This window comes from Gopherus flavomarginatus, chromosome 5 (genome assembly GCF_025201925.1).
Source record: "Gopherus flavomarginatus isolate rGopFla2 chromosome 5, rGopFla2.mat.asm, whole genome shotgun sequence".
Classification (NCBI taxonomy): domain Eukaryota; kingdom Metazoa; phylum Chordata; order Testudines; family Testudinidae; genus Gopherus; species Gopherus flavomarginatus.
In genome coordinates this window covers 110,520,333-110,536,156 of record NC_066621.1, presented here as the reverse complement: position 1 = coordinate 110,536,156, position 15,824 = coordinate 110,520,333, and positions in this window count along the sequence as shown.

The following is a 15,824-nucleotide window of genomic DNA, read 5'->3' as shown; positions in this document are numbered from 1 at the left end:
TCTTAAGCTATTATTCCATTCACTGTTCCTATAGGGGCATTTCCCCAGTAGCTAATAGAGAAATCCAGGCCCACCCTTTATTCCAGGTTCCAGCCCAGGGACCTTCTAGTCAGCAGCCAAGATCTGTTCCATCCCATACCTTACTGCCTTTTCTCTGAGCTTTTCCTTATCTTCTGATTCTCTGAATTAGCCAGCCCCCAAACTTCCTCTTTTTACACAGTAACTACAGACTGCTTCTTTCTATAATCCCAACCTAGAAAATGACTATAGACTTTTCCCCTACAACTCTCTCTTCTGCTAGCCACACTCTGGCTTTACAGACACCCTGCCTGTTCCCACAGGTGAGTTTTCCCTAATTAGGGCCTCTCAGCCTTAGTTCCCCCTGTTTGCAACCCAATAGGTTAATTGGCCCACCTGGCCTCTTTTAAGCCTTTAGGGTTGAGTGTGGGGTGAACAACTTATCACAGGGACCCTTTTTTAACTCACTTGATACTGATTTGTGCTTTTGGATCTAAAGGACTCAAGTTCCATGCCTGCTGATTTCTCTGATATCTGTATGTTCTTCCTGGAGTATCAGCCCGTGTGGATCCCATAATCAGTGTGCATAGAACCCACATGCATGAGATCAGGATCTCTGAATAGCAGTGTCCATGGGCTGTGCTGGCACTGTGCATGCCATCATTAGCCCAACCCTCACCAAAAGTCATAGAGGGCAAAGCAACTGCAACTGTCCCCAGTTCCCTCTTACTGCCCATGGCAACTAGATGGAGTAAGTAGTGTCTGCCTGTGACCTCTTAATGGAATAAGCTTCTTGTGACTTAGCTAGTAAAGTAGTATTAATTCCACCCCACCCTCATTTATTTTTATTTCCGCCTTTAAAAAACAGGTTTAATTTTTCTCCTTGATACTCCATACCATTTTTCAAGGCTAAAAAAGCACAGCTTCAAAGCTTTCTAGATTCAAGCCATGTCTGTCCTGCAACAGGCTCGTTCCACTCACCAACAGCCACAGCTGCTATCTATTTTTGCTTTGATGAGAGAAATGGACCAGACCACTGCTTGGTATGTCATTCCTTTATAATAAGAGTGAAAAAATCTGGGAACACTCAGGAGAAGTTATACATCCTTGAACAATCCATAAGATGAACATCACATCTTGAAAATCAACTTCCAATATGAGTCTCTGTGACAGAATGTACTCATCTCCACACCCTACATGTTATTGTAATAATCTTTGTACAAAATATGCCTTGTGAGGTATTTGACAAAAACCCTGTTTGCTGGTCATTATTGTACTGGTAAAGTATGTGTGGCAACGTTGTATGTGAAGTTATAAGGTTCCACTGTATGGTGCTTGTGACACTGCACCCCATATTCATCATAGTGATAGGATTGTGATATGATTATGGCATAATTATGATGCGTTTTGTACACAATGAGTCATGTGAGCTGTCATTGGAAAAGTTATGATTTGCCAAATATGATTATCCTATATGTGCATATATTCTTTTATATCTGAAGTTATGAATATTGACTATGGATCTGTATTTCAAATGGGCTTGCTCTGGGTAACACCCACAACCCTAACTCTGGTGCTAATTGCTCATCAACAAAGACAATGGACCATTGAAGAGCTTAGCCTTCCTGTGAACCTTTTGGCCAGACTGTAAGTAATGGCTGCTATGACTCATCAAGGCATGCAAGGGCATGTGACCAGACCACATGACACTGAACTCCATTTTGATACCTGTATTTTTCCACAAACTGGGCTGGGAATTTAGCTTGAAACAAAGAGTTCCTGCCATATGAAGAGACTATACAAGGTGGGAAATGACATCATGATTTGTCTTGACTCTCCCACAACACAACACTTGAAAGAGGTTCTGGAAGACAAAGAACTAGGAACAAGGGAGGGGAACCTAGGCTGCACAGCAATTGCAGTCTGTGCCTTAAGAATCTGCTTGCATCATCAGTCGGTGAAAAATTGCTAATTCAAATCCTATCTATCTAGTATTTTAGGATTAGTTTGTCATTTTGTTTATTTGCTAGGTAATCTGCTTTGATCTGTTTGCTATCACTTATAAGCACTTAAAATCTATCTTTCTGTAGTTAATAAACTTGTTTTATCTTAACCAGTGTGTCTTTAAGTAAAGTGTCTGGGAAAATCTCAGCTTGGTTAACACAGGCTTGTTGTGCATATCTTTCCCACATGATGGGGAAAGTGACCTATATTAATGAACTTGTATTGTACACATCCCTGTGCGGTGCAAGACGGTATGATTCTGGGTTTATACTTCAGCAAGGGTGCAAGGTTGGGGAGCTGGGAAATTGACTGTTGTTTCCTATTTGTCCTTGAGTGACTTAGGTAAAGGACTCAGGTAGTTCAGTTGGGTGTGTTGCACCACCTGCTGTCCGTGTTGGGTGATAACAGGGCCTGGATACACTGGCCTTGTCACCAACAGAACAGTGTGAGAGGGGCCAGCCCATCTGAATGGTTAGGGAGCATAACAGTTCCACTGGCTCCTAGCCTGCACCCCAAGGGGACAACCTATCACAGTGTTATTAACACATGTTTCAAAGATTGACAAACAGGTCTGTCTAAAAGGAATGTGTGTTCTGCTTAATTTGCATTTAAGCAGTAAACAATCATCAAGCAAGAAGGGAAATAAAAGAAGCTCAAATAACTGAGGAAAAAATCAGCTGGGAATATCCTTCCCCATAGACTTTTGTCTCTTAGTACTTAGCTGGAAGTGTTTTCAAGAGGGGGATGGAAACTATAAAAAGAAAGGACAAATGCCCCAAGGGACCCACCCTCTATCTGCTGCCCATCACATTCACGACATCTGAAGTGACAAAGGAAGTATTTGTTGGATTCTGGGAGAAGGGGTCCTGACCTAAGAAGTTTGCTCAGTAGACTGCTGAGGGCATATGTTGAGAAAACTTTCCTTTGAATGTAACAGAGTTCGTTAAGTTAGGCACCACTTGCATTTTATATTTCTTGTAGCCATTTCTGACTTTTATGTCTCATTACTTGTACTCACTTAAAATCTCTTTGCAGTTAATGGACTTGTTTTATCTAATCCAGTGTCTCTAAACTGAAATGTTTGTGAAACTTCATTGGGGATGGCAAGTTGTATGTACATTTTTTTTCTATTAAAAAAACCCATTCTTTTTATATGAACTTATATTGTCCAGGAGAGGGCTAGGCACTACAGGAAAAAAATTTTGGGGGGGGGGGGGGGGGGGGTCGGGGGAGGGGTGTGGAAACTAAGACTGGAATGTGTTGGGGTCACCCTGTAGTATAACCAAAGCTGGTGAGAGCCAGGATGTAATCCAAGTGTGGCTGGCAGTTACACACACACACTCAGCGTGTGGATTGCATGTTGGAAGTATGTTTCTGAGCACCCAAAGCAACTGTCAGGCACCTAGGGTTGCTGGGCAGGGGTGACACAGCTGCTCATTCTTCTGGATTATGCCAGGGTATGTCACAGTCTGGTCTGTTCCAAGTCCCAGTCAGCCAGTGTCTCTACCAGCTGGCATATAACACCAAAGGTTAGTACTGACAAAAAATCCTTGGCACCAACAGACAAAGATCCAGCTCCACTGAAGACCATCTGGTACTGACCATCACCCGGGCACCACCTCCTCATAGAGGCAGGGGAGACCCAAGCACTGGGACAGACATGGCTCCCACCATCATTCTCCATCTTCTCACAGGAAAAGGCTCAAAACCTTGCTCTCCTCTAGATAACAAACATAAAGCCTGCTTATCTAACAGGAGCAACTGATGTCTGCACAGTCTCTTGCTCCACCCAGAGGAGGCACAAATCATATTTGATATCCACACTTGATGATGCAGGTGACCACCAGGACTAACATCAGCACCATCTAAGGAAGACTTAAAGGTACTGGACAATTTAATGTTGTAAGTAACAACTATGTCTCTGGCATCACCCTCAGTATCAATATCACTACAACTGGCACCAATACACAACTCTGATCTGTGAGGCAATCTTGGTACCATAAGATTGATGCCATCTTTGGATGAAGTTTACTCCTCATGTCGATCTCTAGGAGACATCTTTTCTTTTCCACCCAGCAGAAAACTTTCTCTTTTTCAGTCACACAGATCAAGATAAGGCCTCTCTCTGCAGATCAAAGAGTCTTGTTTTAGAGACCCACTTATCTGCCTCAAGGTTGACCAGCCCATGGCCATGCCTATCAGAACCACTCATATCCATCTTTAGATATGGAGAGCAGTGTAAGTGTCAAGCTGTGCTGCAGTGTCTCAAGAGCATGCATACCAACCTCAGGGCACGCAGTTAAGCAGCAGGGCGCAAACCCCAAATTGGTTTTGAATTCTATAGTTAGATTTCACCAACCAAGTTTCAAGTGTAAACTCCTCAGGCATCAAGCCTAACCCTGGAGTCACAGACAGTCCCCTTGAGTAATGTGGTATATTTTGCCACCTAGGCAAGCTTGCCTTTGTGATAGATGGTTCCTTACACCATTAAATAAATAAATTTAAATTAAATATCACAACAATATCGAGGTTACTCCCAGTCCCAGAAGACCAGTCACTTACCCTAGGTCAATTGCACTTTAGATCTTACACCAAAGACAACAATTAAAGATTTATTAACTAAAAAGAAGAAATGAGTTATTTACAAAGTTAAAGTAGGTGAGCTATAGTATGAGTACAATGAGTTACAGTCTTAAGTTCCAGGAGGTAATAGAAGCTGCTATAATATGCAAGCACTATTGTAGGATACATATAAAATAAAGAATTAAAATGGTCTTAAGTTTGGTTAAGAAAACATATGTGCTGTAAAGAAAGGCCCTGACAAGCAAGTAGAAGGAAGGTCTTGAAAATAATAAGTGAAAAGGCAAGAAGGAAAAATGTAGGGAGGATGTCTGGTTCAAAGAATAACTAATGAGATATGGGAAAGTTTCTAAAAAGAAGGATTTGACCAATAGCATATATTGCAGATGGTTTTTAATAAAACAAAGAGAATCTGTCTTAAAATGAGACAACACGAACCTTCCCCAACCCACACACCACTGGTAAAGCCTAAGAGAACCCAGGTGCAATGGGAAAACTGTTGGACAGCAGGAAGGAGGGGAGGAAAGGCCTTGGAAACAAAGGAGGTTGTAAATCTTATCTGGATTAAGATTGGACGTAAGGATGAAATTGTCTCATATTGGTTTTTATCTGAAGTCAATAATTAGCAACAACATCAATTGTTTGTTAAACAGTCTGAAAAACTCTTAAAGGGCTCATCGCTAATACCTGCCTGACCCAGCTGGAGCCAACAAATATGGTTCTAAGCATCCCTGGGGGTAGCTTGTTTGTAAGTATCTTAATCAAATGCTTATAAATGTTTTGCTACTGTTTGGATGTAGTAAATTGCTTATTATTTAGGCTTTTAAGACATGTTTAGAGAAACTATATAAGTACCATTTGGCCTTTAGATTTAACAAAGGAATTTATAGTTAAATTAGTGTTTGGTTGCACATATTAGTAACTGGAACTATTAATAACTGCAATATCTATACATCATCTAGGGCTAACCCAGGCTAAGCAGCTAGGGGACCTCTTGGTTATGCTTAGAAATCTTGCCCTCCCAAAGTCTAAGCAGTATAGAGATAAAGCTTCTCCTTGTTAGGGATTTTTATTCCCTTCCCATAGAGCTCATGCTGATGAGTCAAGTCCACAAGTATGTCTCCTCTTTGTGGGTGTGGGTGAGGAAGCAATCAACAAGGTCTTCTGTCCTCTGATGTTCCACAATGGTTAGTCTAGTGTCTATGCACCTTCTTTTGTTGGACAGAAGATAACTCCTGTGGCAAACTAATATTTCACACTTGTTAATGCTTCTCTCCTGACTGGCTTACAGTTTAAGAGCAAACTCTTAAATATCACCTTTATAACATGGGATACAGATATTATAAAGGAGATTAATGCATGCAGCAATTTACAAGCATTTCATAAAGTCTAAACACTAACCACGTTCTTATAAACTGAATATTTATTTTAACAATATTAACACACAGGTGAGTCAGACTGATTGTAAGAGATGTAGTTGTCAGTGTTCAGTCAAAGTTTAGAAGCCTTGGCATGAGCTGGCACTTGGTTTGCCAGCAACATAGTAGGCACAAGATACCCACCTACCCCAGGACCGGCACTAGAGTTTTTCGCACCCTAGGCGCACAGCCATTTCACTGCCCTGCATGCCGCTCCCGCGGCTCCAGTGGAGCTACCGCAGCCATTTCTGCGGACTGTCCATTGGTCCGCGGCTCCGGTGGAGCTGCCGCAGCCGTGCCTGCAGGAGGTCCAGCAGAGCCGCAGACCAACGGACCCTCCGCAGGCACGACTGCGGCAGGTCCACCGGAGCCACCTGGCGCCCCCCCCCCCGGCAAAATACCGCCCCCTGAAAATCCTGGCGCCTTAGGCGATTGCCTAGTTCACCTCAATGGAAGCACCGGCCCTGACCTACCCTCAGCAATGATCTTCTGAGTATTCACCCAGGAAGAAGCTGAGGTTATCTCAAAAGAGACCATCATCTTCTTCGGTGGTTGGCTAGTCTTCATCTGCTTCCAGACAGCAAGTTTGACACAAGAGAAACTTGAACTAGTTCAGAGCCATCCCCAAGCCCTACTTTCGGATGCCAGCTTACTTTTTTCTGCTATGCTGTTGGACTGGGCAAAACCTCATTGATGCTAGAGGGTGTAACAGCTGTCCTTCATTCAGGGTAAATGTAAAAAGCAATTGAGCTCCTTTATGGAATAGGTAGCTGAAACAACTGGAGCCTCCACCCAAATTACAAGCTATACACAAGGCTGGAGTAGGAGTTGAGCCATGCAGCCTAAAGGGTTTTCTAGGGTTCTGATAAAAAACATAAAGTGGGGAGTTGATTGGATAGCATAGATTGTGCGTGTGAGACAGAGAAAGAGAAGCACCATGGAAACAGAGGTGTAGAAGGCAGCAGAAAGCTACAGACAGCCAGAGAAGGACTTGTAGCATGATCCTGTGAAAAAGCTAAGAGAGCTTCTGGGTAAAGCACTGGCAAGAAAGAGGCTTGGAAATCTGAGTAAAGAAACTGTCTCCAGTTGTTAAGCCTTACTCTGTACAGGGAAACAGGACTTTATGCACATTGTTTGTAAATAAACAGGAATGTGTCAAAGAAATACCTAACACCATGTAATAGGGTTTACTGCTCATTGCTGTGGTGCCTGTTTGTGGCCGCATCTGGGGATTAGCTCTTGACCAATCTGATGCCCCCTCCTTTGGTTGCTTGCCCTGTCTCTCCATCTTTCTCTGGGCTTGATTGCTTCCTCTTCGTAACTCAGCATGCTTCCTTTTTGTGGCTTGTCCCTCTGGCCAGGTCACTGTGGTTTTCCCTTCCAAGGATATCAAAATTCCACCGGATAATCTGTCTCAGGAAGTCGTCTTCTGTTCCACTACCCAGACTGTGTCACTTCCCCAGCAACTGATAGGGGAACCTGAGGCTAGGGGAACCACTCCAGGTTCCAGCCCAGTGACCCTATGACTAGCAATCCCAGATCTGTTGCTTTTTCCTTAGAGAAAGGAAAGTAGGAAAGAGCCTGTTTTCTGAGTCTCCCTGGGGTTACCAGTTGAACTGCCTCTGTCCTCTATGGCTATTTCACACTTTCTCAGGTTCTTGCCAGAATCTATATTCTAGATCCCACTCTAGAACATGGTTGCATTGTTTCTTCCTGCAGCCCCTACTTGCTTGCCACTTCCTGGTTTTATACCAGCTCAGCCTACCTCCTTCATCTGCAGCCTGTCCTGGGACTAACAGGTAGAAAGGGCCAATTCAGGTCATGTCAGGGATGACACCCCATCACACTCCATCATTAATTTCTCCACCTAACAGAAGCAACCCTCAAGACCCCAACTTTTGGCTAACTACTTGGACAGAGGTGAGCATGGGGGGTATGCAGGGTCACGTGCCCCCACCAGATTTGTTGCTTGGCTAGTACTGAGCATCCTCACATGGACAGATGGGTGCTGAAAGTTGTCTCCCATGGATTCCATCAAATTTCAGTCCCTACCCATCCCCCCTCCTTATCCATCTTCCGGGAACTTTCTCACAAAAATCAACTAAAAGCAGAAGTGACTTCCTGGCTGTGTCTCGGAGCTATAGAAGGGAATATGCCTCTGGAATACTGGAGAAGAGTCTTCTTCTTTTCTCAATATTTCCTTATCCTGAAGAAAAAGGGAGTCTTGGCCTGAACAAATACATATGCAGTCTCAGATTCAGGATGATAACACTTGCCTCCATCATCTCTTCCCTTCAGGCCCAACAATGTCTTGTGGCTCTCAGCTTTCAAGACACATATTTCCACATTGCCAACCACCCAGCACACAGGAAGTACCAGCAAGTCAGAGTAGGGCCCAATTATTACTAGTACAAGGTTCTACAATGTGCTCTTTCCATAGAACCAAGGGTCTTTATGATATGCCTAGCTAGCGGTGGGACATCTGAGTGGTTGGATGTCAAGTCTACACCTAACTAGATGACTGATTGATCCAAGAGAGGTCTCTTTGGGAAGTTGCCATAGCTTTGAACTATGTCCTTCATCTATTCAAACCTCTCTTCTAGCCTCTCACTGACTGTTCTCCACACCACCTCACTCCCAAGATAGTCATCTTAGTTGACATAAGTTAGCCAGAAGGGTCAGTGAACTACAAGCTCTCATGGCTAACCTATATACACAATATTCCACACAGACATGGTTGTGTTGAAACCTCATTCCAAATTTATTCTCAATATTGTGTCATTTTAATTTGACTCAATCTATTATTTTACCCATTTTCTTCCCAAAAGCTCATTTATTTCCAGGGGAAAAGAAACTCCACACCTTGGACATTATATTATCTTGATAGGACAAAGTCTTTCAGACAGATGCTCTGTCTTTTTGTTGCTATCTCTGGTATTTTTAAAGGTCAAGCCATCTCCTCCGAAATAATTTCTAAATGGATTACAAAGTATATTTCCATCTGCTATCACATAGCTGTTCCACATCTTCCTCCAAACATTAACATAATACTAAAGCACAGGCTGCCTCCTCTGCATGCTTTTGAAACATCCCCAGATCTGAGATTTCCAAGGCAGCTACATGGAGTAATCCCTTGCTTTTGTTAAACACTATACTCTCAACCTGGCCACAACATCAGAAGCCAAATTTGGTAGGGAACTCTTTCAGTCACCTTTTTAGTTAGTGGCAATCTTCCACATGAAGCATTGCTTATCAGTCTTCTAGAGAAGGACCCAAAAAGTTGACATCTCAAAGAACCACAGATACTGTAAGGTAAATAATCATTCTCTATATGGCCACAGTTTATTAAACTAGGTGTTACGCTGCATCCCATATTCTTCAAAGTGATATTATTATATGATTAAGATGTAATTATAATGTATGTTATGCAAGATAAGTCATGTGAGGTGTCATTGGAAATGTTATTTGCTGAATATAATTATTCTATTTGTATGCATGTATCATACAAATTATGAATGTTGACTATGTAACTGTATTTCAAATGTAGCTACACCTGGGTGACGCCCACTGGACAAGATGCTTTCAGTCTAGATAGTGAGTGGAGAAGGGCCTATTCAGGGCAATGAGCCATTAGGAAAAAACAATAGGCCTTAAGAGAAGCTTATCTCCCTCCTGGAGAGCCTTCCTGTGAATGCTACAGAAAGCCTCCTAGTAATGGCTGCTATGACTCTACAAGGACATATAATGAAACCACATGTCTCTACGCTCCATCTTGGGATGTCAGTATTTTTCCACAGACAGATTGGAGAACCAAGCTTTGGAACAAAGGTTCCCACCATATGCAAAAGCTATAAGACAGGGAGTGACACCATCTGGGGTTCTTCACTTCCCACCAAGAAGACCTCTGGAAACACCTGAGGAATAAAGACTGAATTGGGGGAAGTGCTGGACAAAAGCTAAAGGGATTTCTAGCCTGTCAATGAGCCACCTGGGGATTCCAAGCTGTAATACAAGTGCAGCTTACCCCTTAATACAAGCAGGCTGCAGATTCTTATCTCGAAGGGTGAGAATCTGCTACTCATACCCAATCTATCTAGTATATTAAGCTTAGTTTATGGTTTTGGTTTATATGCTAAGTAATCTGCTTTGATCTGTTTGCTATCACTTATAATCACTTAAAATCTATCTTTTGTAGTTAATGAACTTGTTTTTGCTTTATCTAAACCATGAGTTAGAGTTAAGTGTATGGGAATCTTAGCTCGGGGCAAAAGGCTACTGCATATTCTTCTCCACATTGAGGGAGAGGGCGAATTTTATTTTCTTATGCTGTTTTCTTACAGTTCCCTGTTCAGTGCAAGACTGTATAATTTTGGGTTTATACTCCAGAGGGGGTGCACACCTGGGAAGCTAGGAGTTGCCTTAACTGTAGCCTTTTTATGCAGGGGCTGGTCAGAAAGCCTGCCTGTAACTGCAGCAGAGTTTGTCCCTACCAGTATGTAAATGTATGCTTATGAAAGTGCAGCCTGGAAGGTTTGCAGCTTGTCCCAGCAGTATAGTGTGAGAGGAAGGGTCAGGGGGCTCAGTGGTACCCCAGTTCCAGGTGCCACCCTGGGGGGAACCTGTCAGACTAGGTAGGTGTGCAGTTTTGCCTATTTCATTCATGTATTCTCAGTTGTATGTGTGCAAATCCTGAATTGCATACACAGGTGGCTAGACAGGTATCTACTTTCAGGCAGTGTGTGCACAAAATACGCATGCATATGAGCTCAAGAGCTAATCATTACTATTAATTATTATTGTTTATAATATTGGCTTCAATTTGTCCCTGGTGTAACTCCATTGAAGTCACTGACTCATTCTTGTCATATCCTCTTAATCTTAGTCAAACTCTGTTAACGCTAAAGAGTTAAATGAGTATGTTAAGAGGCTCAAGCAGAGTGAGTAGAGAACCAATCATAGGATATTAAAGGCTGTGAGCTACTACATGAAATGTAATTAAATAAAAATATTGTGTGTTTAAGTCTAAATTGAGGGCATATGACACACCGGTTACCAAAGGAAGGGTTTACTTAAAATCATTTAAAGACTCAACCACTTGTTGCAAGGGAAATTTAGTTACCACCACCACCACCACAAACTTCCTTTCTCGGGTAGAATTTGAATAAAAAAAGAATCAGAAATTTTTTTTGCATGCTAGTTACATTAATCAAATTGATCTAAACAATCCAAATCTCCGCTGAGGAAGCTGTTGGCAGATAGGACACCATCCCCACAAATTTTCTGGGACTCCTCTCAAATCCAAAATCACTAGTCTACATACACAATAGCCAGCAAAATGCCTTTAATGCAATATTTGATGAAAATCTAATTTACTTTATAGTGAGACATACCCTTCAGATTGCTAGAGAATTATATCTATTAAAAAATTAACAGAAACTGCTAAGAAACATATCACCATTTTATGGCTCACAAAAGGAAGTCCTTTGTTTATGATATGGCCAGACAAGATAAAATAAATACAAGACGCAGAACAAATTACTACCCAAATCTGATAATCCCAGGGAAAATTCATGGAAAGATGAGCTGTAGCAGATTTATATGCTATCTGCAGCTTGCTAAAAAAAACACACACAAATAAACAAAAACAGGCCCACACAATTTAATCCAAACTAATATACTAACACAAAATAAATCTGTCTTTCAAGGGAAATACAACATAGCCCCACCAAGTGCCGGAAATCTCTACTCATGAATAATAATGCCACCCCAAACTCTATATATACTGGCTCACCTGCATGCATACTTGCAACTTGTTTACAAATAAATACCAGTTTGACTACTACCAAGGCAAAAATGGACTATTATACCTTTATTATATCCTGTTTACACCATGTGTCTATGTATTCTCTGTAACAATCCCTTTAAATCACAAATAAATTACTGTAAGGAAAAGGACTCTATTGGATTTCTACTTAATCAAGTTCTACTTAATGAGTAAAGGGAGACAGCTTCCCAGTAAATTAACAGAAGGTATTTTATTTAAACACAGCTGATTCTTAACAAAGCCCTACAGCTAACAGGAGTGAGCACTTCATTCATCTTCCCTCTCCTTAATACAAACACCAGCTGCCTTTTCTTTCACAGAGGGTTGCTTTTGCAGAACGCCATTACTGCAAAATGTCCCTGTATAAAAGAGACTGACACCTTTTAAATAATATGAAAATGAATCCACCCCAGGGCTGTATTGTAGCAATTAGTTAGTGCATACCGCCCTTTGACACGTGACAGATACATAACCTTTGGTAACCTTAGCCCATATCATGTGACTGAGGCCAAGTAATAAAGATCTGTCCCTGGTAAGCACTCATGCAGGTTACAAATTTATTACACAGTGTTGTAATTACTTTGTGGAAAACAAAGCAAATAAAAATCCTGATCCTGGAATTAGCTCTGCATAGGTGGACCTCTGACTTTTCTGGGGCTCCACCTACTCAGAGTTACTTTTCCAAGGGAATTCAAGGGAGGATTGGGGCCTAAGTGCCTTGAATCTGATACAGGTCAGAACCTGGACAGTCCCACTTTAAGGGTCTGAGAAATGCAGAACTGCTGTTACTTTAGGGACTGTCCCGTGACTATTAGGATAAGTGGGAACCTGGCAGAGACCTAGAAATGATTACAATGCTTCCAAATTTTCCTGGAAGCAAGTGGAAACACGTGAAAATTGTATACATTTTTTCTTTGTTGAGCTTAATTCTTTCCCATACTTTGTATTTAACATCATTTCCTTTTGTTCACTTCCACTCATTGCATGCTGTCAGCAACTGCAACATTAAAAAGGAATGTTCCAACCAAACGAAACACAATAAATCATGGACAATATTTATTGGAAATCAGAGCAGACATACATAACAAGTAATATTTAGCTCAGTAATTACTTGTCTCACTTCTCCTTGCAGAAATCAACTAGCATGCTATTCTCTAGCATGTACTATTTTCCCACTGAAGGACAATATTAAGTGAGCATATTTTCCATCCCTTACCATTTAAAAGGTAGCTCTTACATGCAGGGCCAGGTCTAGGTTTTTTTGCTGCCCCCAAGCAAAACAAATTTTGGCTCCTCCCCCGCCCCACACCTCCCTGCTGCCCCAGCCCTGGGCTCTCCCCCCCACCACACCCACACCCCCTGCCACTCCAGCGCTGGGCTTCCCCTTCCCCCCTCACCAGTGCCCCCCCCCACATCCTGCAACCCCAGCCCTGGGCTCTCCCCGCCCTCCCACCTGCACCCTCCTTCCACCGCAGCCCTGGGTCACTGGTAACTCGCTCCCAGGGCAGGTCATTCAGCAGGAATTTTAGATGTGCACAGAACACAGACAGGATTGGTTCCCATATGGTTACAGAGCTGCAGTAAAGTGGAACAATTTTCAGCTTGTGTGATTGGAGGATATCTGGATGCATATTATAAGGAAATATATAAATGAGGAAAAGTTGAGATGCTTTTATTATTCTTTTGTTCCACTCTTTCTTTCTATGGGGAATTTGCCAATGCAATATCACTGTCTTCCTTTTAAACAAACAAAAAAAGGGCAATAGCTGTTGAAAATAGCAATTCCAGTCCTAATAACCACTGGGAAGCATTTCTTGCTCAATTTTATCCTACTTTTTCTACAGCCAGTTACAGTGGATCAGTGTATTTGATTTGGGAGAAATGAAGTAACAGCTGCCCAAACTGAGCTTCAGCACTCCTGAATTTTGAGGTGTTCAAATCTGGAAGGCAGGTGCTGGGTGTGTGTGTGGGGGGGGGCTGTGGGCTCCGTGGGGGAGCACGGCAGTATGTATGCAGCAGTGTGCCTGGAGCTGTGCGGAGCCAGACACGCTGGCCTGAGTGGCACAGTAACAGGGCTGGGGGGTTAAAGAGAGGGTAGGGAGTTCCATGGGGGGCAGTCAAGGAACAGGGAGCAGGGGGGGTTGGATGGGTCAGGGTTTCGGGGGGGCAGTCAGGGGACAGGCAGTGGTTGGATAGGCATGGGAGTCCCAGGGATTTGTCAGGGGACAGGTAGAAGGCGGGGTCCTAGGGGGAAGTTGGGGTGGGTCTCAGGAGGGGGCAGTTGGGGAAAGAAGAAAGGAGGTTTAGATAGGGGGTGGGGTCCTGGAGGTCAGTTAGGGGCAGGGGTCCTGGGAGTGAGTGATCAGTGGGAGAGGCGGTGTTGGACGGGTTGGAGTTTCTGTGGGGGGCAGTCAGAGGGAGTGGATTGGGGCAGGGTGGGGCTTCCCTCCCCATGGAGTATCTTGTTTTTTGAATGTTAAAATATGGTATCCCTACCATTCACAGCACGCTGCCCATGAGGTCCCCCTCCTTCCTTCCCAGTTGGTAGTGGCCAAGGGAAATTTAGTTCTTTCCCTGCTCCAGGGCTGGCTTTATAGGCAGGGAGCTAACCAAGGAACTACAGCTCCCAGAGCCCCCTGTTGGTTCTCAGCTCCCCTGCTTCCCTGCCGCCTCTGCAAAAGGGCTGCCCCAAGCAGGTGCTTGCTTTGCTGGTGCCTAGAGCCGCCCCTGCTTAGATGGCTTCAATTTTAGGGCTCTACTATATGCATATTGGTCATATTAGTATTAGTGGATTTGGATTGAACAGAATAATTTGTTACAGGCAGGGCAGGCTCCAGGTACCAGAGCTTGGGGCAGCCCATGAAAGGGGAGGCATGTCTGGTAGAGCACCTGCTGAAGTGCCGCGATTGCGGCCTTTTTTTTCCTCTCTTCTCCGGCTGTGATTACAGGTGAACTTAACTCAATTTTCGCTAGCACAAAAAAATGTCTAAGACTCACAGATCTACTTCTTCACTCCTGATCTGTTTCCTTCAGCCCAAATTAAAATCTTAGCCTCTCTTTCTGACATTTCCTTGTGGATGTCCAGCTATCAGCTTAAGCTCAACAGCCCAAGTCTGAGGTATCTCCTGGTGAGGGATTGATTAGGGGGAGCAGAGGGAGAGCCTGAGCCGGAGCTGCCTCACAGTGAGGGATTGGAATGCTGGAAGGAGAGCCCTGTCCCAGCCTGGACTGCCTCCTAGTGGGGGATTCAGGAGGAAGAGAGCCTGCTCCGGGTGGTGGGACTCCAGCTGTCAGCCCTGAGGCTACCAGGCTCCAACTGTTCCCTTTATCCCTGCCTCCAGCGTGAACAGTCTGCCTTCTGCATGAGCCACAGCCACCACAGGCCTTGACAGCCAGAGCTCTTAAATAAAGAACACAGCTGCTGTCTCTGGACATACTCCCACCCCTCCCTTGGGAGGCATGCCCAATAGTTTGAAAACCCCTGAGCTAAAACGTTTTAGTAATAATTAGCTACAGTCAACACTCAGATCCTTTTTGTTGGTGTGGCAGGGTGATGAGTGGCTTTTTTGCTACGTCTTCTAGCTGACAACCCTAAGGGTGGGGGATAGGATACTCAAGCTGGGATTCCTGGGAAGCAGGAGAGAGGAGGGCCACACACACCTGCTAGGGAAGGAGATTAGATAGTCAAAGGGAGTCTGGAAAACATAGGCTATTTTTTTATTTACTGTAGGAAAATCTCACCTGAATCAAAGTTCAGAGATACAGATTTTTCTTACTCCAAAATATTTTCATTGGGGAGGCGTGTCACGCAATTCTCCCCCAAACATTCTGCTGAAATGAGCTAGAGCACATTTATTTCATAAAACTACAATGCCTCCAAACTCATTCACTCCCAGAACTTGCCACCTATTGAGTAACACGTCAGGACAGCTCTGCTTTGCATACACTAGTCTGGGGGCGGAGGGCGCCTGATACATGCC